The sequence below is a fragment of the Hyla sarda genome, chromosome 12 (assembly GCF_029499605.1).
Source record: "Hyla sarda isolate aHylSar1 chromosome 12, aHylSar1.hap1, whole genome shotgun sequence".
Classification (NCBI taxonomy): Eukaryota; Metazoa; Chordata; class Amphibia; order Anura; family Hylidae; genus Hyla; species Hyla sarda.
The window spans coordinates 43,334,959-43,356,359 of NC_079200.1; the positions used below are offsets into that span (position 1 = coordinate 43,334,959).

General features: G+C 45.0%; 2 long non-coding RNA genes across 2 annotated transcripts in view; one reads left to right on the plus strand and one right to left on the minus strand.

Moving 5' to 3' along the window:
• The window catches only part of LOC130296772 (uncharacterized), a 140,616-nt gene extending 132,702 nt beyond the window's left edge, over positions 1-7,914 (plus strand). Inside the window, exon 3 of the long non-coding RNA XR_008849284.1 lies at positions 7,707-7,914. This is a non-coding gene — a long non-coding RNA (uncharacterized LOC130296772). The remainder of the gene's footprint in view (positions 1-7,706) is intronic.
• Positions 1-21,401, minus strand: part of LOC130296771 (uncharacterized) — a 62,184-nt gene that overhangs the window by 16,705 nt on the left and 24,078 nt on the right. The gene's annotated exons all lie outside the window — the stretch shown is intronic.

A 21,401-nucleotide genomic window follows, 5' to 3' on the forward strand; every position in this document is an offset into this window, starting at 1 on the left:
ATGAAACAAAGCTGCTACATTAGTGTTAATGTTTAGAGATGAGCACATTTTTTTTTAAATTCGATTCGGCAGATTCACCAAATTTTCGGGAAAAATTTGGTTAGGTCCAAATTTATTTGTGGCAAATCACTATTAAAAATGGCTATTTCTGGCCTACAGAGAGGCTCAATAGGGGTGTAGAACACTTTGCTTTGTCCTAACAAGCATAGGGAGTGTGCTGTGTTAGTAAAATAATAACAATCCCTAAGATTAAAAGATGAATTTTAAAATTTAAATTGATTTATGGTAGCTAGTGCTACCATAAAAATTTGTAGGTAATGTCCCAGGCCCAGCAGCACTTGTTAACCATATAGTGGCTGAATGACACAGCCTTCAGCTCGTGGCAGCATGATGAGACCATAGGGCCTCACAATCCCTAAGGTTAAAAGATTAATTTTATAATTTTAATTTGAAGATTTATGGTAGCTAGTGCTACCATAAACATTTGTAGGTAATTTCCCAGGCACAGCAGCATCAGTAAATCATATAGTGGCTGAATGGCACAGCCTGGAGTTGGCGGCAAATGAGGAGACAATAGGGCTTCACAAAGATGAATTTTAACATTTACATTGAAGATTTATGGTAGCTTGTGCTACCATAAAAATTAGTAGGTAATGTTCCAGGCCCAGCAGCATCAGTAAACCATATAGTGGCTGAATGACACAGCCTGCAGCTCACAACAGAATGAAGAGATGTAACACTCACTGTTCAGTAGACAGGAACACTGGAGGTTGTAGATCCGCTGGACCTGTGTGGCAGATGACGCGGGCCGTACCAGGGAGCGGAGTCTAAGGTGTCACGAGAGCCCGCCGCTAAGCGGCATGGACATGCTGCGTCAGGCGGTGGCTGAGGAGATTCGAGGTACAGATGGGAAACAGCAACTCGGAAGTCTGGATAGCAGAAGGTTAGGGCTGACAGCACACGTGCGTAGTCAGGATCGAAGCAGGAGGTCAGTAGGCAGGCGGCACAGGTGCAAGGTCAGGAACGTAGTAATGCTTTCTCAATGGCACAAGCCAACAAAGATCCGGTAGGGGTGTGAGGGAGAAGCAGGAATTTATAGAGGAAACACAGATGTTGCACATAATTATGGGTGTACTGGCCCATTTAAATCTTAAAGCTCTGGCACGCGTGCCCTAGGAGACTGGGACACGCATGCCAGAGCTGAGAGGCAGAAGAGGAGGAAGTAGGGGACCGAGGTGAGTGACTGGCAGGGATTCGCATGTGGGGGTATCCTGCGATGAGAACCCCAGCCCTGTCGACAGCAGGGAAATGCGCTCATGTCCAGCACTGGCGGCCAAAGTGCAAACTATAACAGGAGACTATAGGGCCTCAATATCCTTAAGATTAAAAGATGAATTTTCTAATTTTTAGGTAATGTCCCCGGCCCAGCAGCATCAGTAAACCATATAGTGGCTGTATGGCACAGCCTGGAGTTAGCGGCAGCATGAGTAGAGCATATAGGGGGACATTTATCAAAACCTGTCTAGAGGAAAAGTTGCCCGTAGCAACCAATCAGCTCGCTGATTAACAAGGCTTCTGCAAAATGAAAGAAGCGATCTCATTGGTTGCTATGGGCAACTGAGCAACTTTTCCTTTGCACAGGTTTTGATAAATCTCCCCCATAGTGGCTGAATGGCACAGCCTGGAGTTGCCAGCATATGAGAAGACCATATAGTGACTGAATGGCACAGCTTGGAGTTGGCAGGAGCATGTGGAGACCATATGGTGGCAGAATGAGACAGCCTGGAGGTGGCAGCAGCATCAGGAGTCCTGAAAGTCACTCGGTGACAGAGTGTTGCCGTAGGTGGCAATGCCTGTACCCGGTGACGAAGGTGGGTGAAAAAAGGTCTGATGTGGAGGAATGTTTGTAACTGGGGAGCAGCACCTTAAATCTGTTTTCCACTGTCCATATTTGTGAAGCGATAGTGTGGCACCATAGTCAATCTACTCTGATGCATCAGGCATTGATGGGTGGAAATCCTGGCTGATCCATGCCTGATTCATCTTCACAAAGGTCAGTCTCTCCACATTTTTCGTGGACAGACGAGTTCTCCTTGGGGTGACTATGGCCTCGGCTGCACTAAACACCCGATCTGATGGCACACTACTGGTCGGGCAGGACAGCTTTTCTAGGGCAAACTCTGCTAGTTGCGGCCACAAATCAAGTTTGGCTGCCCAGAAGTCCAGCGGATCTTCAAGGTGTGTTGGCATTAGCATGTCAAGGTATGCCACCACCTGCTGGTTCAGGTCCTGTTCCAGGTCTACCTGCTGCTGACAAGTTGCTTCACTTCGCAGGTGAAGAGCAACTGTAGACTCAGGCTGCTGCTGATGGAGCTGGTTATGCTCCTGCCACCCCACCTCTCCCCAGCAGCCATGGTAGTGAAAGGTGAGCGCAGAGTCAGATCTGTGAGAGGATGGACGATGGCACCGATACGCATCAGTCAACTGAATACGTAGGATGTCTCTGTAGTAGGTCAGTTTGTCCTCCCTCTCAGTGTTTGTAAAAGAGGCCATCATTTTGTGGTGGTAGCGAGGGTCCAATAAAGTGGATAGCCAGAAGTCATCCCGCTGTCAAATGGTGACAATTCGGCGGTCACTATGCAAGCAAGTGAACATGCATCGTGCCATTTGTGCAAGTGACTCGGAGGGACTCCCTGACTATATCTCCATTGCATACTGCCACGGTGTGTCTGGGTCCTCTGTCTCGCCTTCCTCATAACCCTCTAGCTCTTCTGGCTGCTCCTGCTCCTCCTCTCCTGTCAGATGACAAGAAAAACTGCCCATTTCGTGAAACCTAAACTGTGCTCCACTGTGCCCCTCCCCCTCCAGTTCAGCCCCCACAAGGCTCATGTGGCCGTGAGATGTAGGCACCACGTCTCCATTGCCCTGACCAGCCATAGTTTCCAACATGTGTTGTAGGAAATGAAGCAGTGGAATGAAGTGGTTCATCCTGTAATCCTGGCGACTGACTAATAAGCGTCTTCCTCAAAGGGCCTGAGCAAACGGCAGGTGTCACGTATGAGCTGCCACTGGTTCACATTGAAGTTACACAGGGGAGTCCCCCTATCCATTTGGATCATCAAGAAACCGATGATGGCTTTTCTCTGTTCGTATAGTCGGTCCAACATATGATGGGTGGCAACGTCGCAAATAAGACTATGTTGGGGATACCGTTGTGACACTGCAGCTCAAGGAGGGTGTGCTTTGCAGTGTAAGAGTGGCTGAAGTGCATACAAAGTTTCCTTCCCATTCTTAGGATGTCTTGCAAATGGGGGGAACACCGCAGGAACCTCTTGACAACCAGATTGAACACGTGTGCCATACAGGGCGCATGGCTCAGCCTTCCTTGTCGCTGCGCAGACAAGATTTTCTTCCTGTTTTCAGTCACTATAGTTCACATTTCCTGTTTTCGTGGAGTAAGTCATGCTCCGATTTCTTTATGAATTACTTTTAGCAGTTCCTCCCCTGTGTGACTCTGTTCGCCAAGGCAAACCATGTGAAGAACAGCTTGACACCGCAAAGCCCTGCACACATGGTATGCTGAAGGGGCACTGAGACTTGTTTGTGCAGTGGAGGCTGAGGACACGGTGGAGCATGAGGAGGCGGAGTCGCCCACTGTCACAGGACCAACGGCCTGAGAGCATGGAGGAGGAAGCGGCCTGACCTGTCCAAGTTGGGGTTGTGGCTGTGCAGGAACCACATTCACCCAGTGGGCCGTAAAGGACATGTATTGTCCCTGACCATAGTTACAGCTCCAGACATCGGTGCCGCCATGCACTTTGGTACACACCGACAGGCTCAAGGACTGGCCCACCTTCTCTTCCCCAAAATTGTGCAGGACTGGTATTGCCTTCATCGCAAAGAAATGACGACTTGGCACTCTCCACCTCAGCTCGGCACAAGCCATCAGTTCTCTGAAAGGTGCAGAGTCCACCACTTGAAAAGGAAGGGAAAGCAAGTTGGACAGGAGCACATTCAGCTTCTGTGCCGTTGGATGAGTGGGCACATACTGTTGTCTCTTGGACATGGCTTCGCGGATGAATTGTTGGCGGAATGACTGACTAAAAGTAGGAGGAGCAGGAGCATCTGGAGCGACAGAAGGAGGGTATGACACACAGCTCCCTCGGATGAGGTGGTGGAGCCTAGGCTGGCTGAAAGAGGGAGTGGCATGCCACTGGGTGATGCAGCAGACTGGATCACTATATCGGAGCCACAGTTCTCCCAGGCTGCTTTATGGTAACGCAGCATCTGTTGACGCAGGGCCGTGGCGCCAATATAAGAACGCTGGCCATGCTTCACCTTCTGCCGACACATCTTGCATGTGGCTATGTTAAGCTCCTCCGGATGCTTGATGAAAAACTGCCACACCCCGAGTAGCTTATTTTCCCACCAACAGTCCGCACTAAATGACTGCTACTGCCGCCGTCTCAGGAACCCGTTCCAATACCTCCTGGGAAGGTGGGCTGCGTTGAAGCAGGTTGTCACGCACCTGAATGCGGGTTGTCACAAAACTGGATGTGGATCCTCTACCTGTGGGGCTGATGACTCGGACGAGTCTAAGGTGCCGCTGGTCTTCACCAGAGCCTGCCGCAAAGCAGAATGGATTTCCTGCAGCAGGTGACATCCAGGTTACTACCCCCGACAAGGCTTGACAACACAGATAACTGGGCAAAGCAGGGTACCGGAGGATGAGGCAGAGGCGTAGGCAACGCAGCAGAAGGTCTAGGCAGGCGGCAAAGGTTTGGAGTCAAAAAACATAGCAGGAAGGTCAGGAAACACGGGTAGACAAAACAGGCAATGGGAACGCTTTCTCTTAGGCAATAAGCACTGAAGATCCAGCAAGGGGGCGTGGGAGGTGCAAATAACTTATAACATGGTGACAGGTGAAGTCACTAATTATGGGCGCACTGGCCCTTTAAATTTCAAAGCTACGGCGCGCGCCCTAAGGGACGGGACACGCGTGCTGGGTCTGAGAGGAAGTAGCTGCAGGAGTGGAGGGAGGTAAGAGATGGGCCATTGTCTTTGGCCGGAGCGCAGTATGTTACACAGGTGGTCTCCTCTGGGCACGTTTGGCTCCAGAATTTTCACGTCTGCCACAATGCTTACTCCTAACCATGCTACCACCTTGCTGGCTCTGCTGCTGTCTCACGGGCAACCTGCAACCCTCTTCTCCTGATGATGATGAAGCCCCTTCTACAGTACGCTTAAAAAACGGATTTGTGCACAACACGAGCAGTACACAACAGTGCTACAGCACACTGTCGCTGTGTACTAAACCCAAAATTTCACTCTCTCAAACACTATGAGGAATGGACTGCTGGGTATTATACCGTCTGCAAACTATCATAACAGAAAACGAGAATGGAGACACTTGTAATATAAAAATTACATAATTTTATTGAGTATGCATTAAAAAGTTCATTTAAAATCACAAATGGGGAGAAGCATCCACAAAGTGGAGAGACAAAGGCGTTGCTCACAGACAGATCCACATTAATAAGTTGTATAAGAAAAAATAACATGGTGCATAGTCACACATGTGTGCATTAACAGCACATATATAGGCACAACAATGCTCTAACTATCATACAGTACAATGCACACAGTGAGGACAATAGGCATACCAAACTGTAACATCCAGTTCCTAACAGGGTCTGCTGGAGCAACGCCACCCCAACGCACGTTTCGGCGAGTCCTTCGTCCTGGGGGTTATACAAACTAGTATAACCAGCAGACCATTTGTTGTGGAACAAAGACACAGAGTTGCACTGAAAATGCATTCCTCCCTCATATGCAAAGGTTTAGATACATTCCTGGAACAAAATAAGATTAATGCTTATGAAGAAATATAAAATCTCATCCCTTCCCCAATATCGCGCCACACCCCTACCCCTTAATTCCCTGGTTGAACTTGATGGACATATGTCTTTTTTCGACCGTACTAACTATGTAACTATATACTACTAACTATGTTTCTCAAGCTGAGCCAGCTTGTTCAAATGTATGAGGCAACAAACAGCTCTCTGCCCCTCTCTGTAACACAACACTGTAGAAAGTGACTGGGAGGTTAATCGCTGCAGTAAAATTTATTTTCTGTGAAAAACCCACTGCTCTCTGTCCACCAGTACACTGACGTGACTAGGAGGTGTAACGCTGCTGTAAAAAGCTTGTCTATGTAACACACAGCGCTGTCCTATCTCTCTGAAGTGAAAGGATGAAGTGACGACCCGGAAAATGGCTGCCGATTATATAGGGCTGTGACATCACAGGGGTGACTGGCTGCTGGTAGGCTGCATCCTGCATGTGATTCAGGGTCATCCCGCCAGTGGCGTCTCCAGCATTGATATTTAGGGGGGGAACATGGGGGGCCAGTGACAAAAGTGGGGGGGCAATTTTAAAACGTTTGTGCGTGTGTATATATATATATACAATGATTTTTTTTTTCTGTTTTTGCCGTAGATTTTTGGGTAAAATGACTGATGTCATTATAAAGTAGAATTGGTGGCGCAAAAAATAAGCCATCATATGGATTTTTAGGTGCAAAATTGAAAGGGTTATGATTTTTAAAAGGTGAGGAGGAAAAAACGTGCAAAAACGGAAAAACGCTATGTCCTTAAGGCGTTAAAACTTTTGGACACTACCATCAACTTTGATAGCGGCATCTAAAGGGTTAATGTCGGACATCAGCCTGATTGGTGATGTCTGGCATTAGCCGAGGGTTCTAGCTAATGATTTATACAACACAGTAGGAGCAGGCACTGAGCGTACACATACGCCTTGTGTCCTTAGGGCTCATTTACACGGATAGATCCCCAGCATATTTTACGCTGCGGATCCCCCGACAATGGACCCTACAGTGCTGCCTCCATCTGTGCCCACCGGAGTGAACCGCAGCCTCCGGTCGGCTGCGTTTTCGGCCGTATGCGGTTACCCGACCGCAGGCAAAAACGTGCTCAACCACGTTTTTGCCTACGGTCGGGAAACTGCATACGGCCGAAAACGCAGCCGACCGGAGGCTGCGGTTCACTCCGGTCGGCTCATAGACATGTATTAAATACGGTTCCCGAATAAGGCTGAGTGCGGGCGCCGCGATTAAGCCCCGTCCCCTCCTCCCAGCCGTATTCGGGAACCATAAGTACAAAACGTGGTGCGAAATCACCCTAACAAATCATCTTACTACTTCCAATGAATCTAAAATGTAAAATGAACTAATTTTGCCAATATTCCTCAAACCCCTATTTCTTTTAAAACCCCCTATTTTTTATTTTGATGCATGACTTTTATATGTCCTCACACTGACGGCCAGGCAAATTTAGAGACCACATCTACAGGGACTCTTTATTTACCGCCCACACCAGTGTTTCCCAACCAGTGTGCCTCCAGTTGTTGCAAAGCTACAACTCCCAGCATGCCCGGACAGCCTTTGGCTGTCCGAGCATGCTGGGTGTTGTAGTTTTGCAACAGCTGGAGGCACACTGGTTGGGAAACACAGGTCTACACTCTTGTGGCAAGTCTCCTGGTCCCATCTGTAGAAATGTCCTTATGCGGATAGGAAAAGAAGTGCACTTTACCAGCCGGAGAAAATATAGTTCAGTTGGTGCTTCTTTTGTTCAGATCATCTTCTATTAAGTGGTTTTTCTTATTATGATTTCATTTTTGTTACACAGGAGGTGACACAAGATGAAGTTGAAAGTGTTCATTGAAAAGATGAATGGTTTTCTACGCCTTTATGGGGCAAGAAATTGCTGCAGCCTTTACAATGGATGGAAAAGACAATGAAGAGTGTCGGATGTGCCAGAAGGTACAAACCACAATTGTAAGAGATGGCAAAAGCATTTCTCGTGTAATTTGTTTTGTCACATATTGCCTTTACAGTCATCAGTGTGATAGAATATACCTGACAGTCGTTCGTGTTGGTACATCCAATACTTGCAGCTATGTGTTCGTTCCATTCTGGGTATTGTGCCAGAGGAGAGAATTATACAAAAAGACCATGATATTCCAACTGCCCATTGAGTTCATTGGTGAAATCTCATAGGCCCTGGGTTGTGCACCATGTGAAATGTCCCAAAGGGGTACTACGGTGGAAAACTTTTTTTTTTTTAAATGAACTAGTGCCAGAAAGATAAACAGATTTGTAAATTACTTCTATTTAAAAATCTTAATCCTTTCAGTACTTATTAGCAGCTGTATGCAACAGAGGAAATTCTTTTATTTTTGTTTTGTCCACAGTGCTCTCTGCTGACCCCTCTGTCCATTTCAGGAACTGTCCAGAGCAGCATAGGTTTGTTATGAGGATTTTCTCCTGCTCTGGACAGTTCCTGATATGGGCATCAGGTGTCAGCAGAGAGCACTGTGGACAAGATAAAAAAGAAATTCAAATCAAATCATTTTAAATGATTTTTAAAATGTAAGGAGGAAAAAATAGAAGAACACTTGGTCCTTAAGGGGTAAGGGGTTAAAGGTTTAACACATCTTTTAATAGCCAACATATATACAAATGGGTAAACAACTGAGGGGGGCCCTGGGGACACTGAGGGACACTCCCTGACAGGGCAGGAAAGGTACGGGGCAACACAATCCCTTACTGGTCCACCACAATATTACTTCTCAATAAAGTGCAAACATAATTAATAGAACAAGAAGTACTCTGGTGCGCCCAACACCCTGTGCTACGAAGCTGCCCAAAGCAGTCCGAAGCCACAGGACAGCCATTGGTTCTGGGACAACACATCATTATTGTGTACAGTCTACATAGACTGATCAACCGTAACATAAAAATCACTTGCCTTATATTGCCAAAACAACTCTGACCCATGGAAGCCTGGACTCAACAAGATCCCCAAAGGTGTCCTCTGGTATCTGCCAGCCTTTAAAAGGAAATTGTCATCAGTGTCACCCGTACTTACCTGTTGATACAGGCGTGTAGGGGTGGTGACATAATTATAACAATACTTACCTACCCCCGATCTGTGGTCCTGTTCATCTGTTCTCTTTCTTATTTCAGCAGCAGGAGCATGCTGACATCTCCGCTGCTGCTTCTCTGCTGGGCCCTACTGCAAACAGGCTTGGGGAAGCAGCAGCAGTGAAATCAGTATGCTCCTGCCGACAGAATAAGGAAGATACCAGACAAACAAGACCACGGATCAGGGGTAGGTAAGTATTGATATTATAATTATGTCACCAGCACTACACGCCAACAGCATGATTAGTGCTGGTGACACGGACAACAGTTTCCCTGATGTGAGGTGTGGCTTCCATGGATAGGACTTTTTTATTTTTTTATTTTTGTTGAAGGAAATCCCACAGATGATTGATCAGATTATTTGGGGAATATGGATGCCAAGTGACCTGGTATTGACCATGTTAAAGGGGTACTCCCGTGGAAAACTTTTTTTTTTTTAAATCAACTGGTTGAAAGTTTAACAGATTTGTAAATTACTTCTATTAAAAATCTTAATCCTTCCAGTACTTTTTAGGGGCTATATACTACAGAGGAAATGCTTTTCTTTTTTTTATTTCTCTGATGTCCTGACCACAGTGCTCTCTGCTGACCTCTGCTGTCCATGTCAGGAACTGTCCAGAGCAGGAGAAAATCCCCATAGTAAACATATGCTGCTCTGGGCAGTCCCTAAAATGGACAGCAGAGGTCAGCAGAGAGCACTGTGGTAATGACATCAGAGAAATCCAAAAAGAAAATAAATTCCTCTGTAGTACACAGCCCCTAAAAAGTACAGGAAGGATTAAGATTTTTTAATAGAAGTAATTTACAAATCTGTTTAACTTTCTGGCACCAGTTGATTTAAAAAGAAAAAGTTTTCCACTGGAGTACCCCTTTAAGTTAGGTGGCACATGTCACAGTAACATCCACATACTGTAAATGCCAGGACCCAAGGTTTCCAAGCAGAACATTGCCCGAGCATGTCTCGGCCGGCTTGCTAGAAAACATTATTTATCAGACCAGCCCCCCACCTTCTATGGCCCCATGGCTCCGTTCTGATGCTCACATGACCACCCGTTGCAGATGGGTTGTGGACACTAATATGCATTTACACTTACACATTAATGAATATTGGTGCCCATGAATCTTTCACTAGTTCATTGGTTGTCCTTCCTTGGACCACTTCTGATTCATACTAACCACCGCATACTGGGAACACTTACATGATCTGCCATTTTGGAGATGTTTTGACCCAATAATCTAGCCACCACTATTTGGTCCTTATCAGAGTCACTCAGAACCTTACACTTTCCCATTTTACCTGCTTTCAACACAACTTTGCAGCCTAATATGTTTCTCCCCATGACACCGTCCTCACAAGGAGAAAAACAAACTGTTATATAATGTTACAGATGTTAAGTGTTATAGAACCTCCAAGTTGTCCTTACTCTACGTTTTGCATGCCTTTTATTTCTTGTAGAATTTTTTTTGTTTGATTATATATGATTCAGCCTAAAAACAATGATGGCATGCCACATTCAGGAGGCACTCCCCTCTAGAAGCATTGGGGAGCCAAATGGAGAGTTCTATGGCATCTGATAAAAGTGCAAGGCAGATAATGTCCATCATCAGGTTGCGTTTAAGAGCCATGAATCTTTTTTAAGAAATAAACATCAAGATACAGAACACAGCATCCTATGCGTTTCAGGTCTCAGGACCCATAGTCATGGCATAAAACAGTAATATATGTGTATGAAAAAAAAAGGTAAAAATAATAATGAATGTGAAAAAAATAGGGGGAAAAAAATCTGATTTTTTGTGTATAAGAGGAGCTATTATATAAAGTAGTGTTCTGAAGTGATTTATTATTTTTTCCTTACATTTACCTTACCCCCCTCCCCCCAACGATAGTTTGATAAATACGCATGTATGCAAAACCAGAGCAAAAATAAATTACTTTAAAACACACTATTCTAAAGACCATGATACGCACAGGGACACACTTTTCTGCTTTACAGACGTCTCTCTCTCACTCCCTAACCCTAATTCTAACCCCTAACCTCTAATCCTAACCCCTATCCTTTATCCTACCCTTAATCCCAATCCTAACCCCTAATCATAACTCTTACAACCAATCCTAATCCTAACGTTAACCCCTAATCCTAACCCCTAATTCTAACCCAATCCTAACACTTACCCCTAATCCTAACCCCTGATCCTAACTCTAATCATAACCACTATCCCTTATCCTACCCTTAATCCCAATCCTCACCCCTAATCATAACCCTTACAACCAATCCTAATCCTAACGTTAACCCCTAATCCTAACCCATAATTCTAACCCAATCCTAACACCCCTAATCCTAACCCCTAATACTAACCCTAACCCCTAATCCTAACCCTAATCATAACGTCTAACCCTAATCCTAACCCCTAACAGCGATCAGCCCTGAGCTCAGGTCACATTTGGCTACGGGTCACAGTTTTTTTCACTTCCCCGGCCCGAGCTCCTCACATGACTGTGCGGTCAGCCTCCTCACAGCCTATCACCGACCGAGGCGGGACATCGCTGTAGCTGGTGATACGCTGACCGCAGAGTGACGTTTCAAGCCTAAGAAGCACGGAGCCCAGCAGCAGCCAAGGAACGGGACACCGATACCGGAGCAACGAGGGAACGGTGGAAGGGGAGTTAAAGTTTGTTTTATTTGTTTATGAAGCCCGGGCACAGGGGTACATAAATGTTTTATGCTGCATATCTCCTCAAGTCAATGGGACTTAATTTTTTCTGATGTTTGGATCGGAATTTTTTGAAGAGAATTGAGAGCCAGTCTATTGGTGGTTGTAGTACTGATCCTCCTTCAGCTTTCCTCTTAAAAATTCTGCCTCAAATTCCTATTTAAATTCTGCATCAATTCTGCTCCAATTCCTCACCACTTATGCTTTCTCGCCATGGACATACCCTTAACCTGATGTTTTTTTTTTACTCCAGGAGAGGAGTACATGCCATGCCTCAAGAGGGAACTTGCTTTGTCTTTATGTTGTGCTTTTAACCCCTTAAAGAAGTAGCGATATTTCATTTTTGCAGTTTAATTTTTTCTATAACACTTTCAATTTTCCACCTACAGACCTATAGAAGGGCTTGTTGTTTCCAGGATCAGGTGTACTTTGTAATGACATCACTTGTTTTACCTTTTATATTTTTTATATTCAAATTTTCATCTTTACTTAACTGGTCAAGTCCAAATTAAATTGAATTATGGCAAATGATAAGTTAATTTGCGTTTTAAATAATTCACAAAAAGCTTTTAATGCAACCTGTCAGCCGTGGATAATTCATCTTAACCATCGATTGCTGTTTTATGTACAGTGGTCCCTCAACATACGATGGTAATCCGTTCCAAATGGACCATCGTTTGTTGAAACCATCGTATGTTGAGGGATCCGTGCATTGTAAAGTATAGGACAGTGGTCTACAACCTGCGGACCTCCAGATGTTGCAAAACTACAACACCCAGCATGCCCGGACAGCCGTTGGCTGTCCGGGCATGCTGGGAGTTGTAGTTTTGCAACACCTGGAGGTCCGCAGGTTGAAGACCACTGGCATAGGAAGTTGTACTCACCTGTCCCCACCGCTCCGGATCGTCACTGCTCGTCACCTCTGCCCTGGATGTCGCCTTCCATCGCTGTCGCCGCGTCCCCGGGGTGTCCCCGACGCTCCGACAAGGCCTCTGCTTCCCCAGCATCCTCGCTCTCCGTCGCCGCCATCACGTCGCTACGCACGCCGCTCCTATTGGATGACGGGACGGCGTGCGCAGCGACGTGATGACGACGATGGAGAGCGCCGACGATGGAGGGGATCCCGAAGAGGACGCGCCGGAGCCCCCAGGACAGGTAAGTGATCGTCAGCGGACCACACAGGGCACCGTATACGGCTATCCGGTGGCAGCTGAAGCAGTCTGCGCTGCCGGATAACCGTTTATGCGATGGCCCCGACATACAAAAGCATCGTATGTTGATGCTGCCTTCAACATGTGATGGCCTCTGAGAGGCCATCGCATCTTGAAATGATCGTATGTCGGTGCCATCGTAGGTCGGGGGGGTCACTGTATGTCCTTTCATGAGTTTTGTTGTCCTTCCTGTTTGTTCATTGTCTGTTCTTCCCGGTGACCCCAAGAGGTAATGTTCGCTACAGATCATAATCACTCCTATGTCCTACTGCATTGGGAGTTTGTTTTGGGAATCACTGTTCCTTTTTTCTTTTTTCTGTCCTTTTCAATAATTCAATGTCTAAACTAGAGCAGCCTACCCTATTGACATGTTGTACTTATGCATATGCCCATATTTTGCATATAATTTGCCTTGAGATGTTTATAAAATTTGTATGGAAAAACTCTTATAAAACTTTTTGAAAGTTACATTTCCTCTTTCTCGAGCAGTAAACACAGATTTATGCTCAGTTTTGGCTTTTTATCGCTGCCAGCAAGTCCTAGATTTTGTCGCTGCCAGCCATGGGGTACTGGGCTAGTACGTGCATTACCTCTGAATCCAATATGGTCTTCAGGCATTCTGGTGCGTATTATCCATGTTCAATCTGCTTCAGTTGAGAAGAATTCTTTTTTGGCAAATGCAGATGCTTTTTAACTGTAAATTTGGAGTATTCAGCATGCACACAGGAACTTATGAATAGTCTTTTATATAAAATATGCCTCATGCCAATAAAGGAGTTGTCCAGGATTAGGGTGGCACATAGCCGCCTTTCTTATATGTAGCATTTCCTTGTCGCACTAGATGAGTGATTTCAGTACACACTGTACTTATTAGGTCGCTGTCCAAACCTATTTGGGCACTGTTTGGGCGCAGTGCCACTAGGTGACTCTGCTTGATCTCCTATGGAGGTTGTGTGATGCCACTACTGAGCTGAAAGCAGGTAGTGTACATTGATATACTTCTGCCCCCTGCAGTTCACAGGAAACTGATGATGGATGCCTAATTTTTTTTTTTAGAAAAAGTCTGACAAGAGAGACATTGGCCCTCATTTACTATTCTAAACCCGACTTGTTTTGTCGGGTTTTATTGGCGCATCTTTGTCTGCGCCATGTCGCAGACATCGTGCGCCGGTCTGCGACACGATGCAACATTTTTTCTCGACGGACCCGATGTGGATTCTCCCAAACCTGAAAAAGGGGCGTAACCCGACATTTCTGAGCTTTCCCACGTTTTTATAAAGGTTTCCAACCCGAATTTGTTTAATTGTTGTGGATTTTTTCCCGACAACTCAGAGGAGTTGGAAACCAAAACCAACAAAGCCCACGTGCGACAAACAGGATGCGACATAATAATAAATACCAGGGGGAAAAAGCAGTCGGGTAAGAAAGCAAGATAGACTTACAACCCGATTTTCTAAGTAAATGAGGGCCTTTGTCTCCCTGCACATAATATTAACCACGATACAGTATGTACAGTAGTTTTGTAGGCGAATGTTTACAAACAAAGCAAGTACAATATCGCCACCTGCTGTAAAGAAGTAGTAGTGCTGCCATTAGATGTGTCTACGGGAATGGGCCAGATTGGTAGCATAGAACTCCCAATATTTGGAAAATAAATGTCTGTTAATATAGCAGACGCAAGTGTTTTATTTTTACCTTGTATACGCAAAGCAATGAGAGATTTTTTTATTCATTTTATTTGCAAAGTTGCTGCAGTTTTTATTTTAGATGCATTGAATCAAAACAATCTGTTGCATAAGGTGCCACAGTCTGTAATATAGAAAATGCCACCATGACATTTAAAAGTAATGTTCTTATGTTCTTACTCGCCATCACCTCTCGGCTGTCTTGCTGATGTTACAAGCTATTTGACTTATAAGATTATATCTATGCCTTATTCTCTGAGAAGTGCAAGACCTTTTCATCTATCTACAATCTGTAATCCTTTTTCATTTGATCCTGCAATTTCTTAGTTTTTTTTTTTTTTTTTTTTATCCATTAACCTCAACGTTTCTGGCTGGCACCACTGATCAGCCATTGACAGGGCAGGTTTATATTACTCTATCGACACCTAGTGGCCCCCCCTGGATATTAAAGGTGTACTCCCGTGGAAAACTTTTTTTTTTTTTAAATCAACTGGTGCCAGAAAGTTAAACAAATTTGTAAATCACTTCTATTAAAAAAAATCTTAATCCTTCCAGTACTTTTTAGGGGCTGTATACTAAAGAGAAATCCAAAAAAGAAATGCATTTCCTCTCATGTCATGACCACAGTGCTCTCTGTTGACCTCTGCTGTCCATTTTAGGAACTGTCCAGACCAGGAGAAAATCCCAATAGCAAATACATGCTGCTCTGGACAGTTCCTTAAATGAACAGCAGTGGTCAGCAGAGAGCACTGTGGTCATGACATCAGAGGAAATGCATTTCTTTTTTGGATTTCTCTTTAGCATACAGCCCCTAAAAAGTACTGGAAGGATTAAGATTTTTTAATAGAAGTAATTTAAAAATCTGTTTAACTTTCTGGCACCAGTTGATTTAAAAAAAAAAGTTTTCCACGGGAGTACCCCTTTAAACAATGCTTTACACACAGCAAGCTTGTTTCTAGGATAGTGGATAACAATGTCAAGGATTAGTGGTAAAAACAGGCAGGGGCTATGTAGTTCAGTAAGTGTGCATTCACATCAAGTTTTGGGGGGACTGGGTCCGGCAGGGATACGGCAGCGGACAGTTTTTAAATCTTCCCGCCGGATCTGGCTATCATATCCCCACCGGACCCGTGCTGCACCCTATTCATTTGAGTGAGCCGGACGAAGTCAGCTAGTGACGCCAGTCGGCTACTTTTTTGACCGGTTTTGTTGCCGGACTGAAAACTTTGGTCTGCCACGGTTTTTAGTCCGGCAACAAAACTCATATGGTTAAAAAATGAGCCGACCAGAGTAATTAGCTGACTCCATCCGGCTCATTGAAATGTCTAGGGGGGCATCGCGGGTCCGGCTGCCGTGTATCCAAAACGTGGTGCGCATGCACCCTAAGAAAGCAGAGCTCATAAAGCAAACTGCAGAGGCCTCTGGAGACCTTTTAAGAAAGTGTGTTTGTTTTTTGTTAATAAGTAAAAATAAAAAATAAAAAACATAATTAAAAGGTTTTCATGGCTTTATAATGTAGCTCTCATCGCTGGCCTGCATATTATATTGCTTATTATATTCATCCAGGGTCACGGGAGTCATGCACACATGTATTCTACTAATTGGGCTATTTGGGCAGCTGTGGTCGTCACACCCCCCACCATTAATGTCTATGGAAGGGGGCGTGATGGCTGTGGTCACCTCGTGCAGCGGATTACTGGGGTGTCGGGCCTTAGTTTACACATCTTTTCCCCTATCCTTTCAATAGGGGATAAGATGTTTAGGGGCAGAGTACTTTTTATTGATCTACTGACCTTTAAGAACAGTGGTCTCCAAACTGTCACCCTCCAGCTGTTGAAAACTACAACTCCCAGCATGCCCGGACAGCCGTTGGCTGTCCGGGCATGCTGGGAGTTGTAGTTTTGCAACAGCTGAAAGGCCACAGTTTGGAGACCACTGATCTTGAATCTAGTACAGGTCTACAGAGTCCTCAGAAAGTGAACTTTTCCAATGATGTGCCCAAGTCATTCAGATCTACTGTATAGATTGTACCTAAACGTATGCTGTGGTATACCGATAATCTGTTTTGACATATATCTGGCCGCCCGGCTCAGTGAACCTAGCCTAAAATGGCGCACAACTGATGCCACAGCTGATGAATAGTGTATCGGTTGTATAGAATCTAGCGCCCATAATATTCACTGGATGGCAATCTGACACCCAAATTTGAAGTGCCAGATAACTGTGAACTGTCCCATTTAAATGAATAGGATCCAATCTACCATCAGTTTCCCTCTGGACATATGTAAAGGGGGCCATAATGCCAAAGTACTCAAAAGTGTTACTTTTGGCCACGGTTTGTCCCCTGTTTGATTGTCTATGTTTTTTTTTTCTGGTATAGAAAATTTCTGCAAGCATTTCTTTTTTTTTTTGTATTACAAAAATGTATACAAAGGCATACATATTTTTTTCCCCAAAGGGTAGGATCACACTGTTAAAATGATTAATATACAATATAACTTATGCAAGGGTATACAAGATGGCTGACAAGAGTCAAACCTAAAATGGATGCCATGACCTTTAGGAACAGTTAAGCTATAGCTGAATACTATAGATAGAATTGCTGAGGTATGCATAACTATACTATTCTAGGAAGGTAGTAATGTCCAATTAGTATGTAAGTTAAGCATGACATAATATATACACCCATTAGTTAAATATATACTCAAACCAACCCACTAGGAGGAGATATATAGAGATAAGTATATTTATGGATATAAGACTTAGTATAACCACGCCCACATATGTAAAGAACACACCCATACGTACGGTATTTAAGAAGACTGCGTCAATAGGGGGCAGCATCATTAAGGCATCATTAAGGAGCATCATTAACCCCTTAAGGACCAGGCCATTTTACACCTTAAGGACCAGAGCGTTTTTTGCAATTCTGACCACTGTCACTTTAAACATTAATAACTCTGGAATGCTTTTAGTTATCATTCTGATTCTGAGATTGTTTTTTCGTGACATATTCTACTTTAACTTAGTGGTAAAATTTTATGGTAACTTGCATCCTTTCTTGGTGAAAAATCCCCAAATTTGATGAAAAAAATGAAAATTTTGCATTTTTCTAACTTTGAAGCTCTCTGCTTGTAAGGAAAATGGATATTCAAAATAAAACATTTTTGGGTTCACATATACAATATGTCTACTTTATGTTTGCATCATAAAATTTATGAGTTTTTACTTTTGGAAGACACCAGAGGGCTTCAAAGTTCAGCAGCAATTTGGAAATTTTTCACAAAATTTTCAAACTCGCTATTTTTCATGGACCAGTTCAGGTTTGAAGTGGATTTGAAGGGTCTTCATATTAGAAATACCCCATAAATGACCCCATTATAAAAACTACACCCCCCAAAGTATTCAAAATGACATTCAATAAGTGTATTAACCCTTTAGGTGTTTCACAGGAATAGCAGAAAAGTGAAGGAGAAAATTCACAATCTTCATTTTTTACACTCTCATGTTCTTGTAGACCCAATTTTTGAATTTTTGCAATTGGTAGAAAGGAGAAAATTTTTGCTTGTATTTGAAACCCAATTTCTCTCGAGTAAGCACATACCTCATATGTCTATGTTAATTGTTCGGCGGGCGCAGTAGAGGGCTCAGAAGGGAAGGAGCGACAAATGGTTTTTGGGGGGCATGTCACCTTTAGGAAGCCCCTATGGTGCCAGGACAGCAAAAAAAAAACACATGGCATACCATTTTGGAAACTAGACCCCTCGGGGAACGTAACAAGGTCTAAAGTGAACCTTAATACCCCACAGGTGATTCACGACTTTTGCATATGTAAAAAGAAAAATGTTTTACCTAAAATGCTTGGTTTCCCAAAAATGTTACATTTTTAAAAAGGATAATAGCAGAAAATACCCCCCAAAATTTGAAGCCCAATTTCTCCCGATTCAGAAAACACCCCATATGGGGGTGAAAAGTGCTCTGCTGGCGCACTACAGGTCTCAGAAGAGAAGGAGTCACATTTAGCTTTTTGAAAGCAAATTTTGCTCTGGGGGCATGCCGCATTTAGGAAGCCCCTATGGTGCCAGAACCGCAAAAAAAAACACATGGCATACCATTTTGGAAACTAGACCCCTCGGGGAACGTAAAAAGGGGTAAAGTGAACCTTAATACCCTACAGGTGTTTCACGACTTTTGCATATGTAAAAAGAAAAAAAAAATTTTACCTAAAATGCTTGGTTTCCCAAAATTTTTACATTTTTAAAAAGGGTAATAGCAGAAAATACCCCCCAAATTTGAAGCCCAATTTCTCCCGATTCAGAAAACACCCCATATGGGGGTGAAAAGTGCTCTGCTGGCGCACTACAGGTCTCAGAAGAGAAGGAGTCACATTTGGCTTTTTGGAAGCAAATTTTGCTCTGGGGGCATGCCGCATTTAGGAAGCCCCTATGGAGCCAGAACCGCAAAAAAAAAAACACATGGCATACCATTTTGGAAACTAGACCCCTCGGGGAACGTAACAAGGGGTAATGTGAACCTTAATACCCTACAGGTGTTTCACGACTTTTGCATATGTAAAAAAAAAAAAAAAAATTTTTTACCTAAAATGCTTGGTTTCCCAAAAATTTTACATTTTTAAAAAGGGTAATAGCAGAAAATACCCCCATAATTTGTAACCCAATTTCTCCCGAGTACGGCGATACCCCATATGTGGCCCTAAACTGTTGCCTTGAAATACGACAGGGCTCCAAAGTGAGAGCGCCATGCGCATTTGAGGCCTAAATTAGGGACTTGCATAGGGGTGGACATAGGGGTATTCTACGCCAGTGATTCCCAAACAGGGTGCCTCCAGCTGTTGTAAAAGTCCCAGCATGCCTGGACAGTCAGTGGCTGTCTGGTAATACTGGGAGTAGTTGTTTTGCAACAGCTGGATGCTCCGTTTTGGAAACAGTGGCGTACCAGACGTTTTTCGTTTTTATTGGGGAGGGGGGCTGTGTAGGGGAATGTGTATATGTAGTGTTTTTTACTTTTTATTTTATTTTGTGGTAGTGTAGTGTTTTTAGGGTACAGTCGCACAGGCGGGGGTTCACAGTAGTTTCTCGCTGGCAGTTTGAGCAGCGGCAGAAAATTTGCCGCAGCTCAAACTTGCAGCCGGATACTTACTGTAATCCTCCGCCCATGTGAGTGTACCCTGTATGTTCACATTGGGGGGGGGGGAACATCCAGCTGTTGCAAAACTACAACTCCCAGCATGTAGGGTCTATAAGTGCATGTTGGGAGTTGTAGTTTTGCAACAGCTGGAGGCTCCGTTTTGGAAACGGTGGCGTACCAGACGTTTTTCATTTTTATTGGGGAGGGGGGCTGTGTAGGGGTATGTGTATATAGTGTTTTTTACTTTTTATTTTATTTTGTTAGTGTAGTGTTTTTAGGGTACAGTCGCATGGGCGGGGGGTTCACAGTAGTTTCTCGCTGGCAGTTTGAGCTGCAGCAGAAAATTTGCCGCAGCTCAAACTTGCAGCCGGATACTTACTGTAATCCTCCGCCCATGTGAGTGTACCCTGTACGTTCACATTGGGGGGGGGGGGGACATCCAGCTGTTGGAAAACTACAACTCCCAGAATGTACGGTCTATCAGTGCATGCTGGGAGTTGTAGTTTTGCAACAGTTGGAGGCACACTGGTTGTGAAACACCGAGTTTGGCAACAAACTCAGTGTTTTGCAACCAGTGTGCCTTCAGCTGTTGCAAAAGCTACAACCCCCAGCATGTACGGACAGCGGAAGGGCATGCTGGGTGGTGTAGTTATGCAACAGTGGGAGGCATACTACTTTGGCTGGGGATGCTGGGGATTGTAGTTATGCAACAGCTGGAGACACACTGGTTTGCTACTTAACTCAGTGTGCCTTCAGCTGTTGCAAAACTACAACTCTCAGCAGTCACCGACAGCCAACGGGCATGCTGGGAGTTGTAGTTATGCAACCAGTAGATGCACCACTACAACTCCCAGCATGCACTTTAGCTGTTTGTAGTTACACAACAGCTGAAGGTACACTTTTTCATAGAAAGAATGTGCCTCCAGCTGTTGCAAAACCATAAGTCGCAGCATGCCCATAAGGGAATGCTGGGAGTTGTGGTGGTCTGCCTCCTTCTGTTGCATAACTACAGCTCCCAGCATGCCCTTTTTGCATGCTGGGAGCTGTTGCTAAGCAATAGCAGGAGGCTGTCACTCACCTCCTGCTGCTGCTGATCGACGCTGCAGGTCAGTCCCGCCGCCGCCGTCGTCGCTCCTGGGGCCCCGATCCCAACATTAACGCCGGGGATCGGGGTCCCCAGCACCAGGGGTGCACGTCCCGCACCCGCTCACGTCCTCCAGAAGAGGGGCGGAGCGGGGTGCGGGAGTGACACTCGCAGCAGGCGCCCTGATTGGTTGGCCGGGAATCCGGCCGACGAATCAGGGCAATTGTGAGGTGGCACCAGTGCCACCTCACCCCTGCAGGCTCTGGCTGTTCGGGGCCGTCTCTGACGGCCCCGATCAGCCAGTAATTCCGGCTCACCGGGTCACTGGAGACCCGATTGACCCGGAATCGCCGCAGATCGCTAAACTGAATTGTCCAGCGATCTGCGGCCATCGCCGACATGGGGGGGCATAATGACCCCCCTGGGCGATATGCCGCGATGCCTGCTGAACGATTTCAGCAGGCATCGGGCACCGGCTCCCCTCCGGCTAGCGGCCGGGGGCCGGGAATGGACAGGACGTACTCCTACATCCTCGGTCCTTAAGGACTCGGAACCAG